We start from the raw sequence: 7,964 nt of genomic DNA, 5'->3' as shown, positions 1-7,964 counted from the left end.
TTCTTGATTCTACACCTTTATCTGTAAAATGTTTTTGTTGTTGTTGTTGTTTTTTATTCTGTACGCGGGCCTCTCACTGTTGGGGCCTCTCCCGTCGTGGAGCACAGGCCCCGGATGCGCAGGCTCAGCGGCCATGGCTCACGGGCCCAATCGCTCCGCGGCACGTAGGACCCGCCCGAACCGGGAGCACGAACCCGCGTCTCCCGCATCGGCAGGCGGACTCTCAACCACTGTGCCACCAGGAAAGCCCTGTAAAATGTTTTAAAATATGTCTTCCTCAGTGTGTTCCCATTCTCTCTCCAAATTATATCTACTCTTTATAAATTACTCTTTACAATTTAATATATAGATGCCATTGTTCTAATTATTATGTATGCCATATATATATATACACAAATACAAATATTTTTTAACATCTTTATTGGAGTATAATTGCTTTACAATGGTGTGTTAGTTTCTGCTATATAACAAAGTGAATCAGCTATACATATACATATATCCTCATATCTCCTCCGTCTTGTGTCTTGCTACCACACTCCCTATCCCACCCCTCTAGGTGGCCACAAAGCACTGAGCTGATCTCCCTGTGCTATGCAAATGCTTCCCACTAGCTATCTATTTTACATTTGGTAGTGTATATATGTCCATGCTACTCACTTACTTCATCCCAGCTTACCCTTCCCCCTCCCCGTGTCCTCAAGTCCATTCTATATGCCTGCGTCTTTATTCCTGTTCTTCCCTGAGGTTCGTCAGAACCATTTTTTAGATTCCATATATATGCGTTAGCATATGGTATTTGTTTTTCTCTTTCTGACTTACTTTGCTCTGTATGACAGTCTCTAGGTCCATCCACCTCACTACAGATAACTCAATTTTATTTCTTTTTATGGTAATATTCTATTGTATATATGTGCCACATCTTCTTTATCCATTCATCTGTTGATGGACACTTAGGTTGTTTCCATGTCCTGGCTATTGTAAATAAAGCTGCAATGAACATTGTGGTACGTGACTCTTTTTGAATTATGGTTTTTTCAGGGTACATGCCCAGTAGTGGGATTTCAGGGTCGTATGGTAGTTCTACTTCTAGTTTTTTTAAGGAAGCTCCATACTGTTCTCCATAGTGGCTGTATCAATTTACATTCCCACCAACAGTGCAAGAGGGTTCCCTTTTCTCCACACCCTCTCCAGCATTTATTGTTTGTAGATTTTTTGATGATGGCCATTCAGACAGGTGTGAGGTGATATCTCATTGTAGCTTTGATTTGAATTTCTCTAATGATTAATGATGTTGAGCATTCTTTCATGTGTTTGTTGGCAATCTGTATATCTTCTTTGGAGAAATGTCTATTTAGGTCTTCTGCCCATTTTTGGATTGGGTTATTTGTTTTTTTGATATTGAGCTGCATGAGTTGCTTGTAAATTTTGGAGATCAATCCTTTGTCTGTTGCTTCATTTGCAAACATTTTCTCCCATTCTGAGGGTTGTCTTTTCATCTTGTTTATGTTTTCCTTTTCTGTGTAAAAGCTTTGAAGTTTCATTACATCCCATTTGTTTATTTCTGGTTTATTTCCATTTTTCTAGGAGGTGGGTCAAAAAGGATCTTGCTGTGATTTATGTCATAGAGTGTTCTGCCTATGTTTTCCTCTAAGAGTTTAATAGTGTCTGGCCTTACATTTAGGTCTTTAATCCATTTTGAGTTTATTTTTGTGTATGGTGTTAGGGACTGTTCTAATTTCATTCTTTTACATGTAGCTGTCCAGTTTTCCCAGCACCACTTATTGAAGAGGCTGTCTTTCCTCCATTGTATAGTCTTGCCTTCTTTATCAAAGATAAGGTGATCATATGTGCATGGGTTTATCTCTGGGCTTTCTTTTGTGTTCCATTGATCTATATTTCTGTTTTTGTGCCAGTACCATACTGTCTTGATTACTGTAGCTTTGTAGTATAGTCTGAAGTCAGGGAGCCTGATTCCTCCAGCTCCATTTTTCGTTCTCAAGATTGCTTTGGCTATTCAGGGTCTTTTGTGTTTCCATACAAATTGTGAATTTTTTTGTGAAAAATGCCCTTGGTAGTTTGATAGGGATTGCATTGAATCTGTAGATTGCTTTGGGTAATATAGTCATTTTCACAATGTTGATTCTTCCCATCCAAGAACATGGTATATCTCTCCATCTGTTTGTATCATCTTTAATTTCTTTCATCAGTGTCTTATAGTTTTCTGCATACAGGTCTTTTATCTCCTTAGGTAGGTTTATTCCTAGGTATTTTATTCTTTTTGTTTCAGTGGTAAATGGGAGTGTTTTCTTAATTTTACTTTCAGATGGTTCATCATTAGTGTATAGGAATGCCAGACATTTCTGTGCATTAATTTTGTATCCTGCAACTTTACCAAATTCATTGATTAGCTCTAGTAGTTTTCTGGTAGCCTGTTAGGATTCTCCATGTATAGTATCATGTCATCTGCAAATCATCTCCCATTTACTTCTTCTTTTCTGATTTGGATTCCTTTTCTTTCTTTTTCTTCTCTGCTTGCTGTGGCTAAAACTTCCAAAAGTATGTTGAATAATAGTGGTGAGAGTGGACAACATTGTCTTGTCCCTGATCTTAGGAGAAATGATTTCAGTTTTTCACCATTGAGAATGATGTTGGCTGTCGGTTTGTCATATGTGGCCTTTATTATGTTGAGGTAAGTTCCCCCTATGCCTACTTTCTGGAGATTTTTAACTTAAATCGGTGTTTAATTTTGTTGAAAGCTTTTTCTGCATCTGTTGAAATGATCATTATTGTTTTTCTCCTTCAATTTGTTAATATGGTTTATCACATTGATTGATTTGTGTATACTGAAGAATCATTGCATTCCTGGGAGCCTTAATAAAATTTAGATCTGCAAATATTTGTCTAGGGAAATTGGATTTGATAAAAACAGGTCACAAAAGAAAATTTACAATGGCAGAAGCTATAATGGATGTAATTTGTTAGATGTATTAAATACTTCTGTATACAAAACAGAAAAAACAGAAATACAAAACAGAAATAAATCCTTTGAAAATAATTTTAGTAAAATAAAAATAAAAGTAAAAAGTATTAGATACAAATTTACATGACAGAATAGGAATGATGCAGGAATTAAACTGGCTTAATGGAATTCACTTCAGAAAATGTATTACATTTGCATTCATAAACATGGAGTCCAAGGGACTGCAGCCAAAACATTCAGCTGGTGCGAATGGTCAAGGCCACACTCTGTGGAGAGATTGCCCAGTTCCCACCAGAAGGCAGTTTCCTGAACCCAGTGGAACTCAGGCACAAGTGTGGAAATAGCCTGGTTAATTCTGCTCAAACCCAACAGCCTACCAGTTAAGACAGCCATGCATGGGCATGATCCATCTCTCTAGGCATCCTTCCTGCCTTCCCCCGACCTCCTCCAGTTAAACTGGGTGATTCCCCAGCCTGGGTTTCCTAGCTCATACCATTTTCCCTGCCTGGCAGGTCTTTCCGTGCCCTACTTCCTACCCTTCCTTCCAGATGCAGGTCCAACTCTTCCTCATTGCTTCCCTGTGGCCTCCATCCCACTGCGATCCAGACCTTGTCCCTCCGCAGATATACTTCTCCTGCCAAGGTCACCAAGGACCTCTACGTTGCCAAATCCAATGGAGTTTCTCAGATTGCCTTCTCTGCCCATCACTCCCTCCTTCTGGTAGAAATCATTTCTTCCCAAGTTTCCACGACCCCTTGTACAATGCAGCTTCATTTGGCCAATGGCCATGTCCAGAGAGGACTGCAGCTGTGGGCTGTTATCAACTTGCATCCAGGCCAGCTGAGGGAATGAAGACCTCAGTCCTGATGGAGAGAGCTGGGCAATATCCACCACACGCCTCAAACTCAGCAGGTCCAAAACCAAATGCTTTTGGTCCTGACCATTCTATTTCTAATTTTTCCCCTGACTGACTTTCACTGCTCTAGTTGAAGTTCTCATCACCTCCTGACTAAATTAATGTGTCAGCCTCCTTCTTGGTAAGTTTGACCTACTCCAGTTCATCCTATACACAGTTAGCTAAATTTTTTTTTTTAATCTCTTCTTTTTTGGTATTTTTAAAAACTGTGGTAAAATATACATAACATACAATTGACAATTTTGACATTTTAAGTGGCATCAATTACATTAATATGTTGTGCCATCATCACCATTGTCTATTTCTAGAACTTTTTCATTACACCAAACAGAAACTCTGTAACCATCAAACAGTAACTCCCATGCCCCCTCCCTCACCCCTGGTAACCTCTAGTCTGTTTTCTGTTTCCCATGGAATGTTTTTAAGGAGACAACTGTGCACCAGGCATCGTTCATCAAAATATCTTCTAAGTCCTCTTCAACTCTCTCTGGTGCTGAATGGTCTGCTCTCTCTGACCCCTGCACCTCACCTTTCAGTGCCTTGCTGCTGTCTCTCCCTCCACCTTCTCCTCGTGTCCCACCCCTATAAGCTCTCAGCCGAGACCTTCTAGACCCACATAACTGGCAGCAAAGTGCAGTTTGGCTTTTGTCTCAGGGGGAGCAGCCTCTTGGAATTCTTGGCAATAAAATTCTCCATCTTAGCCCCAGAAAAATTAGATGTCCCCACAAATCTATTGTATAATTTCCTCCCAGAGGTGACAGTGGAAGGAGAACAAATGCAATATTTGCTTGTGGCACCCAAGATTATTATTTACTCACAGCCTGAGTGTCCCCCTCTTCTTGTCTTATGGGGTTGCTGAATTTGAAACTGCACTGGCAGCAGAAGAGTTAGTGCAGGGATAGAAAGTGGACTGGGCCAGCAGGTGGGGAGAGTCAAAGTGTCACCTGGACAAGGTGACATTAAAGAGCTGGGGCAAGAGTACAGAGAGAACAGAAGTGCTGAAAACACAGAGGTGGGAAAAGCATGGTCGGTTCAAGGAACGCAAGGAGGCCTGGTTGCCTGGAGAATAGCGGGCACAGGAGAGTGACATGAAACAAGGGTGGAGATGAAACTCCTGAGGGCCTTACAGATCATGTAAGAAGTTTAGACTTGCCTCCATGTTCAATGGGAAGCTCTCACTGTATGAGAAAGAAAACTCCATGTCAAGGGTTTAAACAATAAAGGGGATTTATTGACCCGAGTAACTGAAAAGTTCATAGGACCTTGAGGTGAGGTCTCTGGCTTCATTTCTCAGGAACTCTCTTCTTTGCTCTTCTGTGAGAGTCCTTGGGCTAGTTTCTCTCAAGGGTGGCAAGATGCTTTTTGGTAGCAACCAGGGTACAGGTGTCTTTTTTTTCAACAGAAAAGGGAAGGTCTAGCTTCTTTAAGCAGGTGAGGAATGTAACAGAATTCCTCACCTTCACTCTGATTGGGTCAGCCCGGACCAGTCACTGTGGGCGGGCCCTTGCTATGCACCTCTCTGCATAACCTCTCTGCGTAACTCTGCAGTGAAGTTCTTATTCCAATCAGGACGCCCCTGAAGCTAGGGCTGGAGTCAATCCCAGTGGCATGGCTGCTACTTAGTAAGGGTAGAATAGGTTCCCCCAAATAATTTGGAAACTATTAGCAAAGGAAGAAAGGGGAAGATGCTAGGTAGGTAATCAAGAAAGTTCATTATACCAGAGAAGGATTTTTAAAGCTGCTCTGAGGAGGACAGGTTCCAGGAGCCAGCAAGGAAGGAGGGCGACCAATTAGGAGACTGTTGCAGTAGTTCGGTCCCGAGATGATGGTGGTAGAAACTGAGATGCATTTTGGAGATAGAATTGACTGGACTTCGTAATGGATGGGGTGTTGGAGGAGGTAGTTTCGGCCCGACTCTGCGGGATCTCAAATACCAGGTTTTGGACTTCATCTTTGTAGTCAGCAATGGAAGTGTTAAAGTGGGCTGCCTTTTGCGAGAGTAAGAGATTAATAATTTTTATTCTTTTGGTTTGCCTTTCACTTTCTCTTCCTCCTTATTTTTTTTTTTTTTTACTTTTTACAATTTACCACAGCATATTCTTTTGTTCTTCTAATGTTTTCCAGATGATGAAAACACCAAAACCAGAATCTATGGTTTTACAAGAGTTTTATTTACTGCTCACTGTGTATCCAAGTGACTGAGAATATCCTCAAAAATCTTTTTGTAGTCTAATTTTACAAGGACCAAAGGACACATCTTCACTTGAATCTTAGAATACTCTGAGATTAATATTAACTTAGCTGAATGTTTCCAGTTTGAATTAGCATGCTGCAATGCCATTCAACCTTGCAAATTGCTATCCTCAGGAATTGAATGTGCTTTAGCTTTTCAAAATATCAATTATCAGGCATAAGAGTTCAACGGCAGCTCTGGTTTAACCCCTTAGCTATCTATCATCTAAAGCTTACAGAAATAGTTGAATTAAACTTCAAGGATATAGGGTGACTATTTTTGCAGCCTAAGCAAACAATAGCTGCAATTTGATGCCCTTGATGGAAGTGGACTGGTATGTTAATTCTGCATATGAATTCAGCAAAGCACTTACATTAAAGAATTTACTCTTCTCATTCAAGTTCGACTCCATCCTCTCAAAAAGAATTGCTATTTCTCCATTCACTGAAGAAGTCTGGGACCTTGGCTTGGTCTCATTTTAAGTTTCCATATATTATTTTGTCATATATTACTTTGCTGTGTTTTGCCCCATCTCTCTGATCTTCAGTGTTCTCATCCTCTCTTTACCCCTGATTAGGATCCAAGTTCCTGATTAGATACGTCAGAACATTGTTTTGAAGGTCAAGTGAGATGATACATTGAAAAGTTGTGAGGACTGCTAAGGTCCCCATAAAACTTTTACTTTTGTGATAATGCAGCATCTGCAGGTGTAGCAGTTACCGTCGGGGCCCTTTTTCATTACAGCTTCCTCAGTCTTTGTACGAGGGACTTCTCCAGCCTCCTGAGGACACTAGACCAATGTACAAGGCAGGCTGAAGTGCCAGGACATTTATGCCCCTGAGAGCAGTCCTCAACCCATGGCCAGTGGAGTTGGTGCATAAATATCCCAGCCTCTTGCCTCTTGGTGATGCTGGTAGGTGTGGCACACCTCTAAGAAGTGTCCTATGCAGTCTCCCAGAGGTCCTCAGTAAGCTAAGCCCCATTCCCATAGTAGTAACTTCATTAATGCACAGTTTTGTGTTCCATTTTATGTTTTACTTCCTCAATTCCTGAACTGGTATTTCCTGGGTTTACCTCGCAAACAAATGACCTGCCCTCAAATTCTTATCTTAAGGTCTGTCTCTGGTGGAACTCAACCTAAGACCCTAGTTCTAATGGTCTTTCAAAAAGTATATGTGCAGCTAGCTCACCGATGACATGTTAGAATTCTCTGGCTTTATCGCCCAGCCTTAGTCCTGGATGGAACTAAGTCTATTTTGCCTCCTGATTGCTGGGACTTAGTGTATTTAGTGTTAACTTTCTGAGAGGTGGTCTCCAAGTAATTCTGGCCACACCCACCATACCCTGAGAGACCACATACCTTATAGAAGGGCCAGCTGAAACATGAGTCAAGCAGACGGAGATTAAATATCACCATTATTGCTAATAAAGATGATACTGGAGAATGTGGCTTGTAGCTGTGGGCAAGTGAGCTTTCTAACACTGAACCCCAAAGTCAGGCAGACTTACCTACGTAGTCGTAGAGAGTGTTGGACAACTGAAGGCTTCAACTGCCCTGGCAGAGCCTGCCAGTCTAAGGTTTGCAGAAAGTAGGAGCAGAACAGGATGTGTTCTGTATGCAGAGACAGATCTCAAAGAGAAAAAGGAGGAAGGGGCTGAGTCACACATGCCAAGCTCCTGTTCTCCCATTCCTCCCTTTTAGAAATGAGAGGGGCCAGAAAGAAACCCAGAATGTTATTGTAATGGATTCCTTTCTCATGGAAACAAGATGCTAGGGGAAAGGAGTTCCCCTTTTCCCACATTCCCCAGGTTTGTGTTCTCTTAACTCCTTAGGC

Source organism: Mesoplodon mirus (assembly GCF_964341445.2).
Source record: "Mesoplodon mirus genome assembly, chromosome: 9".
Classification (NCBI taxonomy): domain Eukaryota; kingdom Metazoa; phylum Chordata; class Mammalia; order Artiodactyla; family Ziphiidae; genus Mesoplodon; species Mesoplodon mirus.
Note: the sequence above shows the minus strand (reverse complement) of the source record.